The sequence below is a fragment of the Penaeus japonicus genome, unplaced genomic scaffold (assembly GCF_977035675.1).
Source record: "Penaeus japonicus unplaced genomic scaffold, GWHDUDI00000001_assembly GWHDUDI00000008, whole genome shotgun sequence".
Taxonomy (NCBI): Eukaryota; Metazoa; Arthropoda; class Malacostraca; order Decapoda; family Penaeidae; genus Penaeus; species Penaeus japonicus.
The window spans coordinates 19,024,310-19,051,809 of record NW_028234410.1 but is presented as its reverse complement, the minus strand read 5'-3'; the positions used below and the strand labels follow the sequence as shown (position 1 = coordinate 19,051,809).

Below are 27,500 nucleotides of genomic sequence, written 5' to 3'. Positions count from 1 at the left end.
GTGTGTGTGTGTGGGGGGGGGGGTGTATGTATACAAGGAAGGAAAAGTAGGAAACAAATGGTAAGAAGACGGGAAATGACAATAAAAACAAACAAACAAACAAATGAAAACACAGCTGCGCAGGCAGGAGACGCTGCAACTCTGCCTTGAGCCCACAACTCCAAAGGGACGGACCTTCAGATGTTAGTCTTTCATGCATTACGTCTCGAGGAAGGTGAGAAGGCAAAAGTTAGAGGGAAAAAGAAAGGCGAGAGGAGTGGAGGACAGGGGAGCCGAGAAGAGCGAATGGAAGGAGGGGAGAGAGGGTGATATAGATAGCGTGAGGAAGAGAGATAGAAAGGTACCGAGAGCGAAACAAAGGAAAAAAGAAAGGACAGAAGGAAAGAGAGAGAGAAAGAGATGTACATTCGACTCAGGGTAAAATAATTCCACTAAAACAAAATATAATTACAGATACCTGACCCCTCCAACAATAGTAATAAAAATAATGAGTAAATAAATAATGCAAATAAGAAATCCTGATCCCCTCTTTCGATCCGGAAGACGTCCCCTGAGCCGCGTCGCAACATTCTGGGGAAATTGCCTCGCACGGAAAAATTCCCGAGATTCCCTCTGCTGCCCGAGGAGAGGAGGCCAGGCAGCACAGACCGACATGCAAGACAGACAGAATGAATGATAGGCCCACAGACTGACGGGCAGATAGCGTGCAAGTCAAGCGGCAAGGCAAGACAAAACAAACCTACATGCAAGAGTGACAAAAATGAATGACAGGCCCCTAGAAAGACAGACTCTTTGTCTGTCTTTCTAGGGGCCTGATAGACAGACAGACAGATAGACAAACAGCCAGCCAGACGGCATGCGAGACAAGCGGCGCGGTCGGCTGCGAGGTGAAGGAATTCCTGGTGATCGACGCAGCATTATTCCCCCGCTCTTTTTTGCGTGCAATTTTGCAACAACGTCGCTTTGCATAATCGCTGACGGTTGCATTCAAGGGAATTTTGAGGACCTGAGGCCGTAACGTAAATAAGAACGATCGATTGAGATTCTTGTTGCGATTCGTGGAGATTATATTGACGAATGATGATGATGATGATGAATAATCAAATAAAACATGAAGAGAAATCCTAAAGTAATATAAATTTACAATAAAACAAGTTGTAAATCATAAAATGACATGGAATAAAATAAATAATTAACGTAACCTCAAATAAAAAATAATTTCAGAAAAAAAAAAATCGAAACAAAGTGGAAACCCTAATCGAAAAAAAGGCTTTCTCAAACAAACTCAAACCCCAGCCTAGTCGCCAACCAAGTCCTCCTCACCGCAGCCGCAAGGAGGTTAGAACAAAACCTTACTGCCTCTCACTAACTCCTCCTCCTCCTCACCCAACGCCTCCACCGTCGCGCCCCGGCCACGATCGCCGTCCCGCGACACCTGGACAATCAGCGACGCCATTCACGTGCGGAACAATGGGACTCGCCCGGAGTGTCCCAGAGGAGGAGGGGAGGAGGGGAGGAGGGGAGGAGGGGAGGGGGGAGAGGAGAGGAGAGGAGGGGAAGAGGGGGGGAGAGGAGGAGGGAGGAGGAGGAGGAAGGGGGAGGAGGAGGAGGAAGGGAGAGGAGGAGGAAGGGAGAGGAGGAGGAGGAGGGGGAGAGGAGGGGAAGAGGAGGGGAGAGGAGGAGGGAGGAGGAGGAAGGAGGAGGAGGGGGAGAGGAGGGAAAGAGGGGGGGAGAGGAGGAGGGAGGAGGAGGAGGAGGAGGAGGAGGAGGGAGGTGGAGGAGGAGGTAGAGGAGGAGGGAGGAGGGGAGGAGAGTGACAGAGGAGGTGGAGGGAGGAGTGGACGGAGGAGGAGGAGAGGAGGGAGGGTGGAGGGGAAGGAGTGGGAGTTTGGAGGCGAGGAGGGATGGAGCGATGTGACAGAGGATGAGGTGGTTGAGGTGGAGGAGGGAGAAGGAGGAGGAGGAGGAAGGGGGTGAGAGAGAACGAGAGAGTGAAAGAGAAAGTATAACACAAGGTATTTAGTAGTATATGGAGTATAGTAAATATATATATATATATATATATATATATATATATATATATATATATCACATATATACATATATATGTGCATACATACATACATACATATATGTATGCATGTATGCATGTGTATAAATATGTATAAATATAAATATATATATGTATGTATGTATGTATGTATGTATGTATGTATGTATGTATGTATGTATGTATGTATGTATGTATGTATGTATGTATGTATGTATGTATGTATGGCTATTATTTATATACTATATATATTAATATATAATTATATATATATAAATATATTATATATATATATATACACACGCATCTTTTCAATTGGAAAGCGCTGAGAGGGGAAAAGTAGCAATAAAAAAAGGGAAAAAATAAAAAAAAAAAAGAAAAAAATGAGCAAATAGCGAGAAATGGGCGGCCGCGACTGCCGCCGCCCGACTGCGCGGCGACCCACTGCTGGCTCCGCGCCGCGCGCCGAACGCCGCCCGGCGACAGTCACCCCCGCGGCCCGCCCGCCCGCGCCCGCCCGTAAGGGCCGGCGCCGGCCCAGACCTCCCCCGCGGCCGCCGGCCCCCGCCCGCCCGCGCGGCCCCGCGCCCCGCCCGCCGCCACCCGCGTCCCGGCGTGACTCTGCACTGACTCTGCTGCGGCCCCGCGCGGCCCGCGGCGGCGCGCCTGGCGACTCCCCGCCCGCGCCGACGCATAACTGAAACAGGCGCCGGCCGCCGACTGAACTGACGAAAGACAAAGGGCCGGGCGGGGCCGCGACCCCCACCGCGCACTCCCGCGGGCGCCGGGCGCCGCCCCGCGCCCCCCCCCCGCCTCCCCGCGCCCGCCCCGCCCCGCGAGCCGAACGCGCGCCCCGCGACTCCGACCAGGCCCCCCGCGCCTCGCCGCCCCCGCCGCCCGCGCCGACCTGATACTTCCTACTACCTGAACTCCCTGTGAACCGCCCCGGCGGCCGCCCGGCCGCCCGCGCCGCGCGACCCTCGCGCGCGCGCCGCGCCTTTGCCCCGCCGACGCCGCCGCGCCGCCGCCCCGCTCGACTTGCGCGCACGCGCCGCCCGGCCGCGACCCCCCCGCGCGACTGCGTCGGCGACAAGCCGGCGACTCTTCGCCCCCCCCGCCCCGCGCCCCGACGCCCCGCCGCGACCGCGCGCCGGCCGCGACGGCGCCGCGCCCCCGCCGCGCCGCCGCCCGCGTCCGCCGGCGCCCGCGCCCGGACGCGCGACTCTCCCGCCGAATGAACCGCTACGCGACTGCTGAAAACGCCCGCCCCCGCCGGCCGCCGGCCCGCCGCTGGCCGCGCCGCCCGCCGATCTGCACCATACCCTGTCTGCGCCCGCCGCGCTCCGCGCCCCCGCCGCCCCGAACCTACTGCCGCCGCCGACTCTGTGAAAAAAGACTCCTTGCTGAAAAAAACCTGAAAAAGCTGCCTCGACCTCCGCCCGCCGACCCGCCCCGCCGACACGCCCGCAGACCGCGACTGCCGCGCGCCGCGCCGCGCGACTGAAAATGCTGCTCTGACTGAAACCGCCGGCGCCGCGACCTCGCCCGCGAGCCCGAACTCTTGAAAAAGAGCGACCTGCCGGCCCGCCCGCGCGCGCGCGCGCCGAACTCGGCCCGCGCCGCCGCCGCCGCTGAGCCGACTGAACGCGACCCCGCCCCCTGCCGCGGCCGCCGCGGCCCGGCGGCCGCCCGCCGCCGGACCCTGGCACAGCCGACCTGGCGCGACTCCGGGCCCGGCTCGCCCGCCGCCACCCGCCCGGCCGCGCGACCCTGAAAACCGCCGACCTCTGATGCACTGATCAGACTGAAAGCCGAGCCCGAAGTGAAAAAGTAGGAAAGAAAGGATGAAGAAGGCTGAATAAACTACTCGACTCTTGCTGACTCGAAATCTAAACGAAAGAGGGCCGCGCGCGCCGGACCCGCTGACCCGCGCGACTGAAAGCCCGCGCCGCCGCGACCCTACTTCTGACATGGGAAAAAGCCGAGAGGGGACATGAGAGGAGCCGCGCGATGAAACGCGGCGACTCTCTGAAAAGCCGAGAGGGGACGGGGCGACCTGAAACTGCGCCGCCCCGCGCGCGGCGACTTCTGCCTGACTGAACTGGCACCGCTGCTGCCTGCTGCCTGCTCTGATGAAGCGACGATAGGATGTAATGAAAGAAAAATGGAATCGTGAATATTATTATTAGAAATCTTTAAACATTTCTTTATTAACAACCGCCCCCTTATTTTAATAGAGAGGAAGAGGGGAGGAAGAGAAAAAAGAGGACAGGAAAAAGAGGTGGAGAGGAAAAGAGGATGGAAATGATAAAAGGAAGGGAAGGAGGAGGGGAATGAAAAAGCGAAAAACGAAGGAAAGGGGGGAAAGAGGGAAAGAGGACGCAGAAGGAGGGAGGGGTGACCCGAAGAGAAGAGAAGGAGGGGGGGAAAAAGGGGAAGGAAGAAAACGAAAAAGGGAAAGGGAAAGGGGGAAAAAGGAGTCCCTCTTCCGCCACGCCTCGTTTGCGTCTCCGGCGGCGCCATGACCTCGACCACGCACGCTCTCACGCCCGCACGCACGCCCGCCAGCCGGACCGTGACAACGGGAGCGACTCGGGCACGAACGCTATTCAGCGCCCGTTTCGGCTGCGTCGCCCTCAACGCTTCAGCGGAGAGGCATCGCGTGCACGCCATGCAGGCACGGGGTGACGTATGCGTACTTCTCAAGCACACACACACACACGCGCGCTTGGTTATTTGCACACATTCAAAGGAACACACACATGCATCTCTCTCTCTCTCTCTCTCTCTCTCTCTCTCTCTCTCTCTCTCTCTCTCTCTCTCTCTCTCTCTCTCTCTCTTACTTCACTTTTTCTGACTATTTTCCAAACATCACATAAAGCTTTATAACACAGAAGGTGCCAGACTCACGAAATTAGTCACGGCCAGTTAGGCCGCACCAGTCTGTACGGCCACGCCCACTACTCGCCATCACAGTCATCACAGTGGACACACACACACACACACACACACACACACACACACACAAACTCACTTACTCTCTCTCTTTGGGGACCCATAAATTGAAAAAATGAATGATATATATGCATTACACTAAATAATTGTGTTAGAGAGAGAGAGAGAGAGAGAGAGAGAGGGAATGGATCGAGGATGAGGGATGAAGGAGCGAGAGGGAGTGTGTGGGGAGTTAGAAGAGGCGAGAGAGAGAGTGAGAGTGGGCGAGAGGCGAAGAGGAGAGAGAGGGAGGGGACGGACATGGAAGGGCGAGAGAGAGGGCCTGGCAGGTTAGAGAGAGAGAGAGAGAGAGAGAGATGTAGTCTTTCAGTAATCGAATTAATAACGGAAGGTAATTACGATAACAGGATAACCCCCCCCCCCACACACACAAAAAGACTCAAAACCATGAAAATAAAAACAGACTTCTGTACATGACATCTCATTACGGAAGTTGAATTGTGGTTCGCTCATCACGACGCTTAATGATGTAATTCTGTTTAATATGAATGCACGGGTTTCTCTTTAATTACGTACATTCCGTAATTATTTCATCCTTGGTAACTATGAAAAAATGAATTTATCTGCATTTCATATTAAAGATATGAACGTGGGGGGAGGAGAGGGGTATTTACAAGGGGGAATATAAATGTGAAAAAGAAAATAAAATTATTTTTAATAAATATATATATATATAAATATATATCACTTAAATTATTCTGTGTTATATAAATATTGATATTCTTTTTGTGTTATATAAATAAATATATATATACTATAACATTAACACCACAATCTATCGCACACACACACACATACACCACACACACACACACACCACATATATATATATATTATATATTTATATATATATATATATATATATATATATACTTATTTACATAATATTATATATATATATACTTATGTGTGTATGTGTGTGGCGTGCGGTGTACCATGTGTGCTGTGTGTGTGTGTGTACCGCGTAGTGAATGTGTGTGTGTATGTGTGTGTGTTTTGTGTGTATTGTGTGTGTGTCGATGTGTGTGTGTGTGTGTGTGTGTGTGTGTGTGTGTTGTACATACATACTTATATATATATATATATTATATATATATATATATTATTTATATATATATATATATACATGATATATATTATATATATATATATATATATATATATATATATATTTATATATGTATATATACATACTATATATATAACTATAATTATATATCTATATATATCTATATCTATATTATATATTTATATTTATCTATTATACACACTTATATATATATATACTATATTTATACCTATATATATGTACTACATATATATATTATATATACTTCTCTCTCTCTCTATAATATATATATATATATGTATACTACATATATATATATATTTATATATATATTTATATATATATATGCCCTACTACATTATATATACTCTATACATATATATAAGATATAACGAATATATACTATATATATATTATATATATTCTATATATATCCATATATATATTATATATATCTATGAGCGGTACACACACACACACACACACACACACACACACACACACACACACACACACACACACACACACACACACACACACACACACACACACACACACACACACTTTCTGTTTACTTCCCTCTTCCTCCCCGCGCACGCCCATCCGCCCGAGTTCCTTTTCACTTCTCAGCGCCATCTCGCGGCCGGAAATCCAGACGGCGGTAGATGAGAGAATGGGAGGAGGAAAGAGAGAGATGGAGAGGAAATGAGAAAGAAAGAGGAAAAAGAAGAGGAAGAAGGAGAGAGACGAAAGAAAAACGCGCACTGAGGCGCCCATTTCCTGCATGCGTCGCCGCCACCGAGGAAGAAAAATAATATCGCAAATTGAGGCCGTTTGCGCCGCGATTCTGTTGGAGCTGCGAACGAGCGGTTTATTCTAGTCGATCTTTAGAAAGGAAATTGGAAACTGATAAAAGGAGGGAGGGAGAGAGGGAGGGAAGGAAACAAACAGGTAAATTGGAACAAGACGGGGGAAAGAGAGAGAGAAAGAGAGAAAGAGAGAGAGAGAGAGAGAGAGAGAGAGAGAGAGAGAGAGAGAGAGAGAGAGAGAGAGAGAGAGAGAGAGAGAGAGAGAGAGAGAGAGGAGATGGGAGAGACGATGAGAGAGCATGGGGAGAGGGGAGAGAGGGAGAGAGGAGAGAGGAAGGGGTGGAGAGGAGGGGTGGAGGAATGGGGGAGTGAGACGTAGAGGAGAGCGATGTGAGGGAAGAGAGAGAGAGAGAGAGAGAGAGAGAGAGAGGGGAACTTGTACAAACGTTCATCTTTCATCTTGGCTTCTGACCGGCTGCGTGGAAGAGGCGCCGTGGATATCGGTAAACTGTCGTGTCCTGTTCCCACCGCGGCGCTTCCTTTCCCTTTCGTTAAGCTTGACGTCATGCGCATGATGCATGCTTCGCTAATGCAACCGCGGTTAAGTTTTGCGTTAAGCGAGTACGTGTGTGTGTGTGTGTGTGTGTGTGTGTGTGTGTGTGTGTGTGTGTGTGTGAAGTGTGTTTGTGTTGTGGGTGACTTGTGTGAGCAGATGTGTGTGCTTTGTTTGTGTGTGTTGTTGATTGTGTGTTGGTTGTATTGTGTGTGTGTGTGTTGTTGTGTGTGGTTGTGTTGTTGTGGTGGTGTGTGTGATCTTGTGTGTGGTGTAGTGTGTGTGTGTGTGTGTGTGTAGGAGGGGGGGGGGTGCTTGCACGTATGTATGTATGAATGCATAAACATCTGCATACTTGTTAAAAAAAAAGAAATCACAAAAAGTGACGTTAGTGCGGCTTCCGAGGGGCGCCGCCACCGCTCGCCCGCGCAAGCGTGCCGTGGACAAGGGCCGGGGTGACGTGGACACCCGGGAGGGAGCGTAGGAGGCGGCGTTCGCTGGAGGACAATCCACGAGGGCGAGGACATGCGAATGGTTTCTTCTCCAGATCATTCCAAGATTCTTACCTGAAGCAATTCGACCATCACGCAATCACAGTCTCCATACCTGAAAAATGAAAACAAAAAAAATCAGCATTTTCAAATTCCAACCAAATACGGAAGGAAAAAATATCCACACATTATGTTAATTTTAAATATTCAATATCCGCTTCGCTGCTGTAACGGAGGCCGGCTTTGTATTCATTTGTATTCATTCGGCCAACATGGCATTGAACAGTTTTATTAATTTGGCAATGCAAATCTGACCAAAGGCTTTTGGAATAAGTAATGGGTCTCTGGTTAAATGGAGAGAGAAAAAATGCATAAGGAACAAAACTACAAAAACGTGTGTCAGTGATGGAAAGAAATACAGCCAAATGTGACGTTTCGAATAAGTCTGGAGTCCTGATCGGACGATAAAGTTACGTTCCTCCGATGTTCCACTTCTCCTGGAAAACAACGTCACATTCACATAGGACGCGAGAACTGCTGGAGATACTTGACGTCTTCTGCACACACATTATAATGCATAAAATCTAAAAGAAAAAGAAAAGAAAAGAAAAGAAGAGAGAAAAAAAAAAACGAAACAAAGTCAAATAGATGTGATTTATATTCTTTCATATCTAATAAATCGGTAAGCTGATAGTGACGCCTATCCTATCCCGTGAGGACATACGAATAAACCGCAGAATACAGTGATAAATCTAGCTGACCTACAAAAACGAAACGGAACCAGATTTTAGAAAATTGTTTCCCCGAACTTATTCGAAACTACACCTCCGTCGACAGATAGGGTCGCTGTAAACACGGGCGTTAACTTTTGATAACGGAGAGATATGGTCCTTCCGGCGTGTGACGTAATTCCCTTTATTCATCTCCTCCCCTCTCCTAGAACAGGTATATCACCCCCCCACCCCCCCCCGCCACCTCTGCCCCTTGTCTAATCTTTTGCCATGCATCCTGTTTAACAAGCACTCTATCCAGGTAATTAACCTTGGCGTGTCTTTTTCGTTTACATTATTTTTTGTCTCGTTATCAGCCTCCCCCCCTCTCCCTCTCTCCCTCCCCCCCCCCTCTCTCTCTCTCTCTCTCTCTCTCTCTCTCTCTCTCTCTCTCTCTCTCTCTCTCTCTCTCTCTCTCTCTCTCTCAGTCTGCCTGTCTCTTTTTCTTGTTCGCTCTCATACATACACAAATATATGAATAAAAAAACAAATACTCAACATTTTTCCCTCCTCCTCTGCCCTGTCCTCCCTCCATCGCCACCTCAGGCACTGAGCCTCCATCTTCCACTTTCCCCTCTGTTTCTCCCTTCGCATCGCTGGAGCTTATTATAATAATGGCATCAGCGAGTCACAAAGCGGTGGGAGCGGTTTCGCGACAGAGATCCGTCTCCACTTTCATTGACTCATCTTTTTTCATTATTTAGGAAAAAGTCCCCTATCTCGGTCATTGTCTCTTATTTCACTTTCTCTAATTATTTTTTAGTATTCTCCGCATGTTCATTTTTGTTTATCTACCTCAGACACAGTTCCATCCAGCTCCATCTTTTCCTTCAGCTTCTCCCTTTTACATCTACCTGCTAACTTCCATCTCCCTCTCTCAACTAACTCAACTCCCCTCTCCTTTCCTCAACTAACTCAACCCCCCCTCTCCCTCCCTCAAACTCCCCCTTTCCCCTTCCCCTTCCCCCTCCCCCTCCCCCTCCCTGCTCCTCCTTGATAATATCTCACGCGAATGACTTGTTCCTTCCTCCAGGTGACCAATTACGTCTCATCGCCCGGAGCAGCGTGACAAGACGTCGTGAAACAGACGGCGGTGAGACTCCCGTGTCATTCCACCCCACACACCCCTCTCTACCTCCCTCTCCCTAGCCTCCTTCCTCTCTCATACCCTCATCCCCAGTCCTTACATTCCCTTCCCTTCCCTTCCCTCATCCCATTTCCCTCCCTCCTTCCCTCCACCCCCATCCACCTTTTCCCTCCGCTCCCCCTCGTCCTCTTTTCCTCTTACCCCCCTACCCCTCTACCCCAGAGGCCATCCCCACTCCCCCACCCTTTCCCTGTCTATCAAAGTCTGTCAACTGATCATTACCAGCGATTTTGTGCGAATCGGTGAATTAACGCCGCGATACCGCCAATGATATGCATGACTCTCTCATAATAATCATAATACTAATGTATTAAAATACATATATTTCGATTCTTCAGTGTTTTCGAAACGTGAAAAATATACGAGTATTGTCGATACGTGTCTGTAAACCAGAAAGAGAGTTTGAAAAAAAAATAATAAAAAAATAAATAAAATAACGAAACAAATAAAGAAAACGGTAGTTTTACGCATGAATAACAACTGCAAATGTGATTAACCTCTCAAAGAGATTTACAATTATTCCTCGCATAATATTCTTGCTCGAAATGATCTACGGAGTGAATATTTCATCAGGCAGGGCTGCGGGGTGAAGAGGGCGCAAGCGGACGGAGGGGAGGCGATTCTCGTTGTTCTGATGGAAAGGAAAAGTAGATTTAGAGAGGAGGGTAAGGGAGGCGGAGATCTAGGGGAATGGGGATGATGGCAGATCGGGGATGGAAAGGAAGTAGAAAGGTAGGAGTGAGTAGGAAGAAGAGGAATGGGAGGATCCAGGTTTGTGAGGATATGGAGGAGCGAGGAGGAGTGGGAGGAGAGGAGGAGGCGGGAGGAAGGAGGGGTAGGAGGGAGGAGGAGGCGATGGAGGTTCAGGGGTGGGAAAGGAGGATGGTAGGGGGTGGGGGGGAGGGGGGGAACAATTTGCGGGGGGATAGGGAAGAGGAGAGGGGATAAGAGTAAGAAGATGGATTTGTGGTATGAAGAAAGGCTATGGGGCGGTGAGGGAGGAGGTAGGAGGAGGAAGGAAGATAGGTAAGGGGAGGAGGAGGAAGTGAGGAGGAGTGTAGAGTGAGGAAGGTGGAGGATGGAGGGGGAAGTGGTAAAGAGGGAAGGGGATAGGGGGAGAAGAGGAGAAGAGGAATTGAGGGGATTAAGGAAGAGAAAGAAAGATAGGAGGAGTAAGCTGGAGAAGAAAGCCCCCCACCCACCCACATCTCCAGCACCTACCCTCAAAGATAGGAAGGCCCCCCCTCCGACAGCCCCCCCCAGAAGCCACTCTACCCCCATCCCCCACCCCCAACCCAATTCTCCAACCCAACCACCCCGAACAAACTCCCTACCCCCCCCCCCACCACTTACCCTCTCATCCCGCAGGGGGACTTCTCCCAGCAGCCACACACCTAAAGGGGGGTGCGAGAGTGCGGAGGGAGGGGGGAGGAGGAGGAGGAGGAGGAGGAGTGGGGAGGAGGAGGAGGAGGGGAGGAGGGTTTGGTGAAGAGGAACGTGGAGAGAGTAGAAGGTGGGGGGGTGGAGGAGGAGGAGGTGGAGGAGGTGGTGGAAGAGATGCTTGAGTAGGGGTGGGTAGGTGTTGGATGGTGTAGAATTTTAGTGGGGAAGAAGGGGCGGTCTGGAGACAGACGAATAAAAAAGGATGGAAGAGTGGAGGTTGGAAGGTGGGGATAACGAGGACGAAGTGAAGTATGAAGGTTAAAGAGTCGCCGGATAGTAGTTTCGATAGGGTTAAATACAAGAATGTAGATTTTAAATGATAATAAAGTAGGCAGATGAAATTCGATTGTAGATAATAGAGAGTTTTTATGGCGGACGAAGAATATGGCGAGCGAAGCATGTGCGAACGGGTTTGGATGTAGACTTTTTGGCGTCGTAAGACCCCTCTGGTATAATCGGCTCCGTCGTTAAGGAGCCCCTCTGTAAATGGCTTATAACGGAGACGAAAGATAAAGCCACGTCTTTCAGCAGACGGAGACACAAGCCTCTCCCGAATACGAATCACAACTGAATTCAAATAGACCGCAAGTTCATATCGCTAAAAGTGACAAGAACAGCCCTTCCCGCACCTCCCTAGCTCTCCAACTCGTTATCAGCCAATCAATGAACAAACCGGATATTCCCTTTCAGAAGAATGGCCACGTGTCTTCGCCTTCATTTTTTTCTTTCCTTTTAAGCGCAGCTGAATTAACATATATCTCATCCGCGCTCTCATCGTCGAACAGCTGATTCTCCCGACGCCCAAGCCCATCTCCTTCACAATGGAGTGCTTGATCCGCGTTAAATGACTCTATCAAGCAGAAATATTTATCCTCTGGCCTGCAGACCTGCGCCTCGACACGTAGTTTTCGCGTCCGCAGGCGGTCCGCGGCAACAACAGCGAAGGATTCGGGTGCGGAGGGGAAGAGGCGGGGGCGAGAGGAGGGCCATTCGGTCATTTCTCATTTCAACTGGATTTCTCCTGGATTTTAAGTTTTTTTTTGTATTGTTTATATATTTAAGATATAAAGCGTAAAGCATCGCCTTGTTTTTAAAGTAAACCTTCATGCTCCCACCTTCGACCTTCACCTCCCCCACCCACACTCAGCCCACATCATGTCAACACTGGTCAACTTCTATCCTGGACCTCATTTAGCTCAAAGGACGTCCCAAACAACGGTTCCATAAGCCAACCCCAAAACCCTTCCCAGTGTCGGTGGTCCCGGTGCCAAGGTCCTGGTGGATTTAGAGCCAATTGGTCTTCCTGCATCCCGGGCAACGAGACCATAAGTGCCACGGCCCCTTTAGTGCCTCCGCCGTCGCCGTCGCCGTGCAGTCAGGTAATCACGTTGGAAGCAAAGTTTCGCCGAGAATTTTTGCCGTAAAGCCGCGTTGCCCGAACCGGAGTTACAGTTTCCTTTTTGTTTCTGCGACTCGTACTCTTGCATGAGTATTTATGGTTGGGATATTTCATCCACGAGTATCGTATATCTTCTTTTTTATCCATTAAAGCAAGTGATACTGCTCACTTTATCTTCCTAAGATGAGATGTATCACTTTGCTTCAAGCATGGGAGGAAATCTCATAATCTGCCTTTGCATCGCATTCCGTCCTACATCCCTATCATTTCTCTTCCTGTCTCACAGCAGTCTTTTCCAACTCTGAGTATGTCTTTTTGTGTTTCTCTCTCTCTCTCTCTCTCTCTCTCTCTCTCTCTCTCTCTCTCTCTCTCTCTCTCTCTCAATGGCCCTCACTTCGCCCACGCAGACGGTGCCACGCCCATCATTAAAATGAAACAGCGCCACGAAACCTTTCGCTTTTGGCGTCACTCTCTTCCGCTGTCGATTCGGAAAAGAAGCGCAGGTTGAGTAAAAGAGGCAAAGTAAGGAGAACAAAGAGAGGCCATGACCTGCTCCTTCCCCTTACCTTCCTCATGTTTCCTTCGTCGCTGTCCCTCCCTCACACTTCCCTCTCTCTTGCCCCTCTCCCTCACACTTCCCTCCCCCAAGCCTCTCTCCCTCACACTTCCCTCTCCCTAGCCTCTCTCCCTCGCATTTTCTTCTTCCTAGCCTCTCTCCCTCACACTTCCCTCTCCCTAGCCTATCTCCCTCAGTTTTCTCTCTCTTTCGCCCCTCTCCATACACTTCCCTTACACTTCCCTCTCTCTCTCTCACACTTTCCTCTCCCTCGCTACTCTCCCCCTCTCCATACACTTCCCTTACACTTCCCTCTCTCTCTCTCACACTTTCCTCTCCCTCGCTACTCTCCCTTGCAGTTCCCTCTCCTTAACTTCTCTCCCTCATACTTCTCCCTCCCCTCTGCCCTCAGTCCCCTCTCCCAAAGACGTACTGCGCGACCCCCTCAACAAACAGAACCCCCGGAGGTATAATCCTCCTCTTCCCCATCTCTTTCCAAATGCATAATTAATCGTCGGTAGATTTCCTACTCGGATAAATAATGCACTTCTGTTCCTGCCATGAAAATAACCCCTTCCTCGCAGCCTCCAGAAACAGCACCACCAATCCGAAAAGAATAATCTAAACATGAATCCCTGAAACCCCCAATCCCTCTCCTTTAAGAGGAATCTGTAGAAATCCTTTTTGATAAGAATAATAAAAAAAGAAAAAAATGAAGAAACAAGAAAGAAAGTAAATTGAGGATAGTCCCGCACAACGAAAAAAAAAAAAAAGAGAACAAAAAAAAAATAAATAGCAGTCTGGATCCTTCTTCCCATCCTCACAGTCTCCACGAACCGCAAAACCAATCCTAAAATAATGCTCCGAACACTTCCATGAAACCCCCTGACCCCCCCCCCTTCTGCTTTAAGAGAAATCCTTAAAAAAAATCCTTAAAAAAACAGCTGAGGAAAATCTGGGTCCTTCTCCTGCCTGACATCCACACGCATCCTTCGCCTATAGGGAGTCCCAACTCACGGGAACTCAAACAAAAGTCTTCGCTGCGGGGTCCTTCCTTGAGCAACCCCCCCTTTTTTTTTTTTTTTTTGTGGCTTGGAGGGGGGTGGTGTGGGGTCTCCAGATGGTGATTTGCAGGTGGTTTTTTAAGGAGTGGTTGGGTTGGTATCTGGTTTATGAAGGTAGGGTGTGTGATGCTGTATGTATGTAGGATGGTGTTTTGTAAAGTGATGTTGTTTTGGTATAGACTTATATGTCATGAAGGAAGAGGGTGATATATTATTAAGTTGGCTAGGTATGTATTGTAAAATACTCCAGAGATATTATTTGGTATGAATGATATTGATAAATGGCTAAGAAATCTATGTGTATCAATCTTTATATATACATCTTTCTGTGTTGAATGAATCAATAAACAAACAAATGTATACATGTATTCCTATCTGTCTCTCATTTACCCCTCTCCCACTTTCTCGATTCCCCCTCATCCCTTTTTTACATTAATTCTTTGATAAGTAGCCCTCGTAGCGCCAATATTTACGCCGAGTCGGAAAACAAATATAATCAGATTTCAATAACCAAGAAGAAACATGTCATTTTCCGTCCATTCATCCACCTTTACTACTCCTACTTCGCTTTTTCTTTTTTTTTTTTATTTTTTCATACGCACTTTCCTCTTCTTCCTTTTCATCCTCCTCTTTTCCCTTTCCTTCTCCTTCTTTTCCCCTTTCCTTCTCCTTCTCCCTTTCTTTCTCCATCTCCATCTCCTCCTCCTACTCATGTTGCAAAGTACCTCTTCGGGTTAATTATCAGCAAGACGTCCTTAATTGAAACTACTTGCGTGCTGTTTCCTCGTCTGTTCGCAGGAGGTAGACGGGGAAGACGAACGAGAGTTGGAAAGAAAGAGGAGAAGGAGGAGGAGGAGGCGAAGGAGGAAGAGAGGGGGATATAGCGAGGTTTATGAGTGAGGAACTAAGGGAGGTGGTTGAGGTTCTTGCGGAAGGAGGAGGAGAAGGAGGAAAGAGAAGAGAGGAAAGTGTTGGGTGTTGTTGTTGGGTGGTTTTGCGGAAGGAGTGAGCAAAAGGAGGGGATGGAATAAAAAGAGAGATGGAAAAGAGGAAAAGGAGGGGAGGAAGAGGAGGGAAAAGGACATGGGAAGCTGACAAGGAAGTGGTGGTGATGAAGAGAACCGAGTTAAAAAAAAAGTGAAATATGCAGACAAAACAAGAGAAAGCAGAATAATAAGGATATATATATATATATATATAAATATATATATATATATATATATATATATATATATATATATATATATATATGAAAAAAGAAAAAAGACAAAAAAAGGGATTAAAAAATTAAGGAAGAGTTGAAAAAGAGCAGAGAAATGAGCATAGTGAAATGCGCCTCAAAATCCAATATCGTTCTATAGACATTCTGAGGACATTCCTGAGGATCTAATGAATTTCTCGCGCCCTTCGAAACTATTTCATCAAAAAGAAGTTGAAAGGAAACCTCAGTACTAAGTTTTTTTTTTTCAGAAATACAATAAACGGAAAGTACAAGTAAAAAGAAAACTAATATTCATTGAAATGAAATGGAATAAATAGATCATGGAAATAAGAGAAATTTTTCAAAAGCTTGCCATCAGAAATTCAATGCCTAGACTAATAATGAAACCAAATAAAGGAAAGAGTCACAAAGTATTTCGGTGGATACATAACATATTGATATATGAATAGATGTATGTGTGTGTAAAAAGTGAAAAAAGTTTGCTTATATATATATATATATATATATATATATATATATATATATATATATATATATATATATATATATTATATATTAGATGAGAGAGAGAGAGAGAGAGAGAGAGAAAGAGAGAGAGAGAGAGAGTTTCTTTCCCTTTTCCGTAAAACAACCTCGGACTCAATTAAGGAAGGTTCAAAGCGGCGGTTTCTTTCTGCCAAGACAGACTACATGGCTCGCGAGGGTAGGGCTGGGGGTAGGGGAGGGGGTAGGGGAGGGGGCAAGGGTGTCTGCAGGTGAGGGGGTTGGGCTGGACATAGGGTTGGGGGTAAGGCTGGGGTTAGGGGGTAGGAATGGGGAATGGAGAGGGGGATATGGAGAAAAAAGAGAAGGAGAGAGTGAGGGAATAAAGATGGGACAGAGGGGGGGGAGGTAATATGTAGGGAACGTTCAAGAAAACCTCAAGGAGCATTTCCCCCCCCCTTTTTTTTACAGAATATTCTATGGAAAATAAGGAAGATTATACACGCTACCAACGATCAACATGAAAAAGATAATAAACAGTCACATGAATACACACAAAAACAAAAAAAACAACAAGAAAAAAACGGATATTCACTGGTAAAAAGATCTGATAATGTATATCCTGTGTGCACGGTTCCATCATCAATAACATTCGCATTCTATACTGCCATCATTATTGCCGTCCTCAGTTCTTCCACAAATACACTGTCGATAATAAATAACGCATAGACTACGACAAAACACCTATAAAAATGAATAATGCCATCGCTCTGCGTTAACTATATGTGAACCGGTTTTTAGCGAGATAGATGGACATCATCTCGCTGGGCTATTGTCTATATTTTTCACCCATACACACAAATTTATCAACACCTTTGAGCATTGTACGGTATGTTCATATTTTTTTTCCACCGGCATAGTACATGACATGGCATATATTTCGCCCCATACAACTACAACAAAATGTACACCTTTGAAGGTCGACAGGAATTACTACATATTTACTGTGTAATAAATCGCACATATTTTGGACCACGCAACAAAAAATATAAACCTTTGAGGGTTGCAGAACATAAATGTAAATAAATAAATAAATATAACACACACACACATTATACATATATATATATATATATATATATATATATATATATATATATATATATATATATATATATATATATAACACCTATATAGTGCGTCATTCAACACATACACATATTCATAAAAAAAAAAAAATTCTATTCCAACCCTGCCACTTCCTTCGGCGGTCGTGAGGCATGGAAAAATTGTTGTTGTTATTGTTGTTGTTGTGGTCTCTCTCTCTCTCTCTCTCTCTCTCTCTCTCTCTCTCTCTCTCTCTCTCTCTCTCTCTCTCTCTCTCTCTCTCTCTCTCTCTCTCTCTCTCTCTCTCTCTCTCCTTATAAACCCCCCCCCGCACACACACACACAAATCTCCCGGACGGCCTACCGGGAAAGATTAGAAACACCAAGACGCCAAACACAACACCGAAGCACGCAACACACGAACGCCAAACGGATAATCGCTTTCTTAATGATTCCTGGCGTTACGTCACGAAAACGTCTTAGATCCGAAAATTACGTCGGGAGAATCTTGCTCGTTCGTCATATCCTTATTGCGAATGGCGAATTTTTCTTATTATTATCTTTATATATATTTTTTTTTATTCGTCTTCATTTTCTTTCTTCTTTTTGTTCGAGGTGCCTTATCCCTGTTCCAAATGTGCACGCAGCTTGATACGGGCGTACGTACCCAAGAAGGATAATGTATTCCGGACGTGCAGGTAAACCCACGAGTCAGATATACATATCGCAATCCATACGATATATGAAGGACGTTATGAAACTTGGAATACGTAATGATCTTCCTGTATACTTTTTGTGTTTAATCTCTCCTCTCTCCCTCTCTCTCTCTCTCTCTCTCTCTCTCTCTCTCTCTCTCTCTCTCTCTCTCTCTCTCTCTCTCTCTCTCTCTCTCTCTCTCTCTCTCTCTCTCTCTCTCTCTCCCTCTCTCTCTCCCTCTCTCTCTCTCCCTCTCTCTCTCTCCCTCTCTCCCTCTCTCTCTCTCCCTCTCTCCCTCCCTCCCTCCTTCCCTCTCTCACTCACTCTCTCCCTCTTCCTTCCTTCCTTCCTCTCCCCCCCCCTCTCTCTCTCTCTCTCTCTCTCTCTCTCTCTCTCTCTCTCTCTCTCTCTCTCTCTCTCTCTCTCTCTCTCTCTCTCTCCCTCTCTCCCTCTCTCTCTCCCTCTCTCTCCCTCTCTCTCTCCCTCTCTCTCTCTCTCTCTCTCTCCCTCTCCTTCTCCCTCTCTCTCTCCCTCTCTCTCTCTCTCTCTCTCTCTCCCTCTCTCTCTCCCTCTCTCTCTCTCCCTCTCCCTCTCTCTCTCTCCCTCTCCCTCCCTCTCTCTCTCTCTCTCCCACCGAAATATTTCCTTGGCCTTGAGAGAGAGAGAATTCGAAAAATGAAAATCCGAAACACATGGAAGCGTCACCAAATAAGATCTCCTTACGCCATTATTTCGACCGTGACTTGCAACTCATACACTTTGGTATGCTATTGCAATGTGTTCCCTATTTATGGCCGTTTTAAGGCTTTAAGTATAATATATGTATATATCAAAGTTCAAGTCAGCGGCAAAGGGTGCAATGAGAAGTATGTGTTGCTTACGGAAAACCTTTTCTCGATGACTTACACTACAATGTGCATAGACGTCAAAGGAAATTCCTCAGCATTCTAAATCCGAATCGTGATGTGTGTCCGGGGTTCTGCATGTCTCAAAACAGCGTCTTTGTTTCAAATTGGAATGCCCCCTTATCCCGCTCTGTCTAAAATTCGTAGGGCAAAACAGATTTAATCGCACCAAGTAAGGCTGTACCCTGAGCACTTTGAGTAGCGTGCGAGGTAAGCATAAGTTAGGTCACAAAGTAAATATTCTCAAACGGCGTTAGGTCAAGTTACAAGGTCCCTCCAGTCGGGGGGGGGGGGGGGGGACAGGGCTAGAGAGCGAGGGCACACATACAAAGGACGAATGACACTTGCATACATGATGCGTTCTGCCTATCGCTTCATCTTTTGTTAATCACTCTTTCTCTACACATACATGCATACAGACACTCACACATACACAGGCACATATATACACATACATACACACATACATGTATCCATATAATGTAGAATAACCATAGCCAAGTGTAAGGGCAGAGATTGAGCAGAACCTTTGGCTCACGACCGCAATAAAAAAACGGCAAAAACAATTTGCAACGACAACGCCAAGTGATTCCGCCGGCGGGGCACAGGAGCATGACTTTCGCCGGGGCCCGCGGACAAACACGGCGTAGCCACGAAATTTCGCCAGGCAGTAACTACACAGGCGAATCGACACCCTCTGACCTCCACCCTCGTCCTCGCACAGACAACGCGCGAATGCCAACACACACACAGCGCCGAACACGAAGCATGGGGCGCTCGCACTCCTTCATGCTAGGAGCGTGTATGCACAGGATTCGCATTCTGATAAGACGGTCCTGCAACAATGCCCCCAAACAATCACTCGTATGCAATATCCAGTATGTGATTTGGTGACTACATGCAGATGGATGCGCAATCCGGTCCTAGCATGCAAGGTGCACTGTGCAGGAAAGGAAGGTGTGGCGAGGCGTCTTAAGCAGTTCCGGTCACACAAGGCAGAGCGAGACAACCTTGATTGCTTATTAACGAGTCCTAGCGCGGATGATCGGCATTGCAATCGCCTGCAAAGAACAAACGTGCAATTTGTTCTCAGGTCTCCTTTCCCTCCGTTCTCTCGCTGCCGTCATCCAAATGGGGGGGGGGGGGGACGCGAGTAGACTGACAGTAGAAGGTATTGTTACCTTATACGATGTTTCTTTCTACGTTGGCCAGACTAGGAATCTAATCTAAAAGAATTCAAAGGAGGAATGACGATAATGTTAATGGGGGGAGGGGAGGAGGGGAAGGAGAAAGAGGGGCAGAGAATAAGATGGAAAAAGAACACAAAGAAAGAGAGCGCAAGAGAGACAAATGCTAGAGCGAAATCTGGAAGCGGAATGGAGGATAGAGGGGGTGGGGGAGAGCAGCAAGGAACAAGTGATAAGCGTCCCACGTCCGGAGGCGAAGTGTCTAGGACGAAGGAAGCCGAGTAGCCCAAAGGTCCGTCAATAAATCTCCTAAGACGTGTTTGAAACCGGACCGAGATAGCGAGGAGACGAGACGCAGCGAGAGGGAACGAGAAGTTGCGAGGAGAGAGGGGGTGTGGGAAGTAGCGAGAGGGAGCGAGAATGAAAGAAAGGAACGAGAGGTAGCGAGATGGAACAATACAGTAAAAGAGGGAACAAAAAAGAAAAAGAAAGAACATGAAGGAAATAGAAGGAACGAGAAGTTGCGGGAGAGAGCGAGAAGGAAAGATAAGTTGAGAGAAGCACGAAGGAGAGAGAATCCCATCCTCGGTTTCTCCATCGAGTTGACGCACGTGGCAGAAGGCCAAAGGCGGCGGGAATTTGCGTCATGCAATCTGCTTAATTGTTTTTTACAATAAATATCATACATGATAAGATGCTTAATGAAAAACTGCCAGACGCAAATTAAACACATAATTAGCGTGGGACAGACTCCAATCCTATATTTAAAAAAAGAAAACGTAAAAAAAAACAGAAACAATAAAAGAAATCTGACAACACAAAACAAATCCTCATCGAAAGGTAATGCCACCCCACCCCATCCCCCCAAAAAAAGGAAGAAAAAATTCTAACCGGCGGAACAATATCTCATTACGCACGGCAAACCCTCGATGCAAGCAGACTCCACAATTCTGCGAAAACAGGCCATGATTTGCATACATGTACACACAATAAAAAGAAAACAGGCACACGAAAACACGAAAAAATGCGCATACGCAAACACAAGGCACGCACGCAAACACAGGGCACGCACGTAATCACACATACGACACATACACACACAAAACTACGGCGGACCAAATACTGCCAATTTCTACCGAAAATAGATGAAAAATAGAACAAATAAATAACACAAATTCATAAAATACTTCTCGCCGCCGCTGCTGTGAGATGAGTGCGATCTCCCAAGTCTTCTCGTCTCCTATTAAGCCAAACCGACGGATAAGTTGAGATTTGAAAGTGATTCATATTGGTTTCAATGGCAATGAGTGGGATGGGGAGGCGGAGGAGGAGGAAGAGGTGGAGGTGGAGGAGGAGGAAGAGGTGGAGGAGGAAGAAGTAGAGAAGGAACAGGAGGAGGAGGAGGAGGAGGAGGAAGAAGAACAATAAGAAGTGAAATGAAAGAAAGACGTAAAAAATGTAAAACAACAAAACAAGCAACAGGAAATAAAACGAAATGACGAAATACGGAAAGATAAATCAAACACAAAGACAAAAATGACAACCGTTTTATTCCTCCGGAGACAAGAATATATTTCTCCCGAGACGCCCGACCTTCTCCCATCCTTACCTACACCACCTCTCGTTCTCTTCCTCTCCCCCTCCTCCCCCTCAAGCTTGAAGACACAGACAAGCCCTCTTCCCTCCCACTCTCCTGTCTCCCTCCCCTCCCACCCCTACCTCTGCCCCTTCCACTCCACCTCCTCCTCCTACTCCACTATTCCCGTCCTCCCCCTACCCACCCCCCACCGCGCATACCCTGAGAGGTTCTATTCATCTCCGGAGCACCGACTCACCTGTAATAAGTCAATCCAGACACCCTTGGAACCCACAGCAGTAGGAGGAGGAGCAGGAGGAGGAGCAGCAGCAGCAGCAGGAGGAGGGGAGGAGGACGATGACGAGGGGGGAGGAAGAGGAGGAGGAGGAACAGAAGGAGAGGAAGAGGAGGAGAAGGAGGAAGAGGACGAGGAGGAAGATGAGGACGAGGAGGAAGAAGTTGGCGATGATGATGATGATGATGATGATGAGGAGGAGGAGGAGGAGGAGGACGACGAGGAGGAGGGGGAGGATGAAGAGGGAGAAGGAGAAGGAGGAGGTAGAGGAGGAGAGGAGGCGGATGGGGTAGAGGAGAATAAAGAAGGTGAAAGGAAAGAAGGAGGAGGAAAAAAAATATGAAGAGGAAGAAGAAATCGAGGGAAAAGAAGACGAAAGGAGAAGGGGAAAGTGGGAGGAAGAGGAGGGCCAAGAGGAAGAAGAGAAGGAGTAGAGCTCCCTCGGTCCTCAGTTCCCTCAACGCCTCCGAATGGCCCTCCTCCTCCCGCCTGGCAACGGATGCTGGAGGAGAAAGGGGAACGGAGGAAGACGGGGAAGCGAAGGAAGGACAGGAAGAGAAGGAGGAAGAGAAGCAGGAGGAGATGGCTCGCCTAAATGCATAGCTTTCCACAAGCTAACTTCAGACTTCAGAGATAACGCGTACCCTACAACCTTATCTCCTGGCGCCCTGAAACCCTGAAGGCACACGAGACCCATTGACAAAACTCTTGATTCGATCAATTCCTGAAATGCGAAATCCGCTTCTCTTCATTACGAGTCAACAATACTTGCTTTTTCACTCTGCCCTTCAGCAACATGTAAATAAGATTGAAGAAAACAAGAAATGCTAAAAGCGCAGTGGAAACCCAAACTTTTTGCTTCCAAATTTAGAGACACAAACCACCTTCTATCAAGATTCCACGAAAAGAGGAATACTTTCATCGACATAAACAACAAAAGTGTAACGCTAAAATAACAACAACAACAACAAAAACCTCTCGAGCATTACAAAGACACAGAACAAGTTCCAACCCAAAGCCACGAGAGAATCGACGCTTCGAGCCCCACCCAAAGCATGAGACGCAATGCAGGGTGAGTGGTTGATGAAGGGTGAGACGGAGGGGAGGAGGAGGGGGAGAGGGAGGGGGCAGAAGCTCCCTGTGGAGAGGGGAGGGGTTGGGGGTATGAGAGAGAGAGGGAGACTATCACACACAAACATACACGCGCGCGCAGACACACACACATACACATCTAATTTAGTTGCTCCTCATTCACCTTCACTCCCCCCTTTCCCCCTCTCTACACACACCAACCAATCACCCTTCTCTTCTCACTACTTCGCTTCTCCCTTTCCCCGCACAGAAAAAACGAGAGAACCCAAATAAAGAAGAAATGAAAGAGAATATGACGAAGAAGAAAATATGCGTGGACGAAAAAAAGAGAAGATGTAAAAGGGAACCCAAACACATCGCTCCAACAAACAACCTTGGTCATCTTCCCCTGGCTCACACATAGACCTGTTCGCTTCCAACACCGTGACCGCCTCGCTGCCCTCCCCCTCCACCCCTCCTCCCCATCCCCGTCACCCTCCCCTCCCCCTCCCCTCCCCTCCCCCGGGCCGTCCCGATGACCCCCGCGTCCCAATCCTTGCCCGACGCTTCCCAAAGACGAACCCAGTTTACGTTCTCTCTCTCTCTCTCTTTCTCATTCTCTCTCTCTCTCTCTCTCTCTCTCTCTCTCTCTCTCTCTCTCTCTCTCTCTCTCTCTCTCTCTCTCTCTCTAAGGATCTTGCGATTAGAAACGAAAACTAACGCCTGAATAATGAGCAAAATTTGAATCTTCTTTCTGTTTCGAGTTCGCGCTTTGGCTAAGATGGCGTCCCCCGAAGTCCTTGGCCTCGTCTCCTTCCCGCCCACCGCCGTCATGTGCGCCGCTCCGGAATACATCGAGGGTATCATACGCAATCAACCGTGTCTATCTGTCTATCTATCTATGCATGAATACCAGCCAACCCCCCCCCTCCCTGCTGAAAGATATACATCATTTCAGGATGCCCAAGCAAGTCCTTTCCACAGAACGTCCTTACCGCTGAGGTGACCTGCTGAAGGACGCGACCTGCTTTCCGGGACAGGCGGCTCTCAGCGGACGTAGAAAGAACGCGACGGTCACTGCAGGCCGTCCGGGTGAACGAAGTGCCACATCCGGAGCGAGAAACGGCCGGTTTTGTGGCTCTCGTCCGGGGGAAACGGGTGTGCTCAGGACACGCAGGATGGATCTGGTTTAGAAACTTTGTACGTGCTTTTTAAAATTTTGCTTTCATGACAACGGTCCTCGACATTCTGTAAGACTTTCCAGTGTTTGTATACTACTGTCTTAGGTAGTGATTGCATAAAAAAAATAATGACATCATATACAATGAGCTCATAAAGAGCGATTAATAAGAAAAAGAAATAGGTATACACCAATTCTATATAACAAATACCAAGATCAGGGAGAGGTAGACAAGAATGTACATACATACTGAAAATAAACAAAATAAATACACCAAGAAAACATAGCAGAAGCTCTTCCGTCTCTACTGCTTCTTTTCATTCACAAATTTCTGCGAAGAGCAAGAGAAAAAAAGGACCTGTCACACGGCCTACAGGAAACCGTCGTTCGCCACCCGTCGTATTTGGCTTCCTTTAACCCGTATACTTTCGTTAGGATGATTCGTTTTGCAACTTCTATATCACCTTCCCCTCAACCCCTTGCCCCCCCCCCACCTCAAAAGGGGTCGAGTTGGAAGGCATATCCATAAAGTATTCAAATCATAAAGGGAATTTGATTATAGGTACATCATCAAGTTAAATGAACCGCATCAGAACGAGCAAGATCACTGTCTTCACAAGAACAACAAATCAGAGTCTACGAATAGCAACCTCGCCGAGGCAAGAGACAAGAAACCCAAGCACGTGCTGGTCGAGGAGAGGCAAGCCGAGGCGTAGTGGCGCGAAGCAAAGCTAAGTCGAAGTCACAAGTCACGCACGAGTCCGGACGCGTGCGTGGTATCTTACCGGGGCAGGTGAGTCGGGCAGGTTTTTGTGCGGCCACATGCAGGTCGCCGCGTGGTTCTGCGAGGAGGAGGAGGAGGAGGAGGAGGAGGAAGGGGAGGAGGAGGAGGAGGAGGAGGAGGAGGAGGAGGAGGAGAAGGGGAGGAAAGGAGGAAGAGTAAGAGAGGAGGAGGAGGAGGAGGAGGAGTGGAGAGGAGAAGAGGAGAGGAGGAAGAGGAGGAGGAGGAGAAGGAGGAGGAGAAGGAGGAGAAATAGGAGGAGGAGGAGAAGGAATGGAAAAAGAAGGAAGGGGATGAGGAGGAGGGGGCAATGGAAGGAAGGTGGAGATGGGGGAAGAGGAGGAGGAGGAGGAGGAGGAGGAGGAGGAGGAGGAGGAGGAGGAGGAGGAGGAGGAGGAAGAGGAGGAGGGAGAGGAGAGGAAGGAGGAGGAGGAGGAAGAGGAGAGGTAGGAGGAGGAGGAAGAGGAGAGGAAGGAGAAGGAGAAGCAGGAAGTTAGGAGAGAAAGAGAAGAGGGAGAGAAAGAGGAAAGGGAGAGAAAGAGGGGAGGGAGAGAAAGAGGGGAGGGAGAGAAAGAGGGGAGGGAGAGAAAGAGGGGTGGAGAGAAAGAAGACGAGAAAGGATAGAAGAGAAGGAAAAGGCAGAGGAGGGGGAGTGAGAGGAGGAGTGGAAATGTTATGTAGCAGGACGAAGAGGAGAGGCGAGAGAAAAAACAAAAACAAAACAAAATAAGATGAATGCAAAGGAAGAAGACAAAAAAGAGAAAATATAATAAAGAAGGATAAAAAGAGGGAAAGAAGCCAAGCTACAGATTATTCTTTTCCTCCTTCATCTTTTATTCATGAGTGAAAGAAGACTCTCCTTGGTCCAGTGGCTCTTATCATCCAAGCGGCACGGCGAGAGACACACACACACACACACACACACACACACACACACACACACACACACACACACACACACACACACACACACACACACACACACACACACACACACACACACACACACACACACACACACACACACACACACACGACAAATAAATGGAAAAAAATTAAGCTCTCTTGTGCGACCTTTGACTCCCTTTCTTATCATATCATCAATGTAGTAACCTCTCCCTCTCCCTCCCCCCCTCCCACGGACACATCAAAACTCCTTGCGCTGCAAAACAGTGCAACACAAGGCAACCTGGACAGTGTGGCTGACTTGCACGCTTACAAGGACAAACGACAGTGCAAGGTATGACGTCACGAAAACAGACGCGCTCTCGCTTGCCACGATGAAAGTCGGGGGAGGGGAGGGGAGGGGAATGTAGTATGAGGAGGGAGGGAGGTAGGGAGGGAGGGAGGGAGAAAGAGAAGGAGAGAGAGAAGGAGAGAGAGAGAGAGAGAGAGAGAGAGAGAGAGAGAGAGAGAGAGAGAGGGATAATAATAATAATAGATAGATAGAGAAGAAAGCTGTCAAAAAAGAAAGAAAGAAAAGATAATAATAAGAAAAAAGAGAACAGCGAAGCAAAATAACAACAAGTAGGCGAAGGCGAAATGGCGAAAAGGGAAGAATGAACAAAAGTAACATCAACAGCGACCGATGGCGAGGCGTTGGCGGCTTCACACTTCGGGAGGTGAAGGACGAATGGAGGAGGAGAGAGGGAGGGAAGAAGATATCCTACAAAGGGGGTAAAAGGACGGTAAAATGATGCAGAGAAAATACTAAGGAAAATTAAAATAATAAAATAGAAATGATTATAATAATAGTAATAATGATATTAATAATATCATTAATAATGATAATAATAATAATCATAATAATAATAAAAATAATAACAAGTATCCTTATTATCATCGTTATCATCATATAATACATAAACATTGAGAAAATATAACATAAAATAATAGAAAAAAAAACGTTTAACAGATGAAAAAACAACTGTTATGGCTGTTATCAACATTTCCTCCATTGGCCTCTTCCCTCCTCCCTTCCCTTCCCTTCCCTTCCCTTCCCTTCCCTTCCCTTCCCTTCCCTTCCCTTCCCTTCCCCCTTCCTCCCCTCTCTTTCCCCCCTTCCTCCCTTCCCTTCCCCCCTTCCTCCCCTTCCCTTCCTCCCTCCCTTCCCTTCCCTCTCCTTCCCTCCTCCTTCCCCTCCCTTCCCTCCTTCCCTCCCTCCCTTCCCTCCCTTCCCTTCCCTTCCCTTCCCTTCCCCCTCCCTTCCCTCCTCTCCTTCCTCCCTTCACTTCCCTTCCCTTGCCTTCCCTCCCTCCCTCCCTTCCCTCCCCTCCCTCCCTCCCTCCCTCCCTTCCTTCCTTCCCTTCCCTTCCCTTCCCTTCCCTTCCCTTCCCTTCCCTTCTCTTCCCTTCCCTCCCCTACTCACCCTACTCCTTCACGATGAATCCGTTTGAGGCATCAGTGCACTCGAGGCCGAGGTAGGGGGGGGGAAGGGAGAGAAGGTTGAAACCAATATCTTATTCCAATCGTTGAAACGAGAGAGAAAAACGATTGGTGTTGAGATGACCAATCATTAAGCGGACCGACAACAATGACAACACAAACAACGGAAACAGGCTGCAACGTGTTGTGTTGCTCGACCTACCGCTACGCCTAACAATAACGATGCCATTTTTTCCCCTTATCTAC

General features: G+C 47.7%; 1 protein-coding gene across 8 annotated transcripts in view; it reads right to left on the bottom strand.

Annotated features, from left to right (window-relative positions):
* Window positions 1-27,500, bottom strand: part of RhoGAP1A (Rho GTPase activating protein at 1A) — a 219,290-nt gene that overhangs the window by 92,031 nt on the left and 99,759 nt on the right. The gene's annotated exons all lie outside the window — the stretch shown is intronic.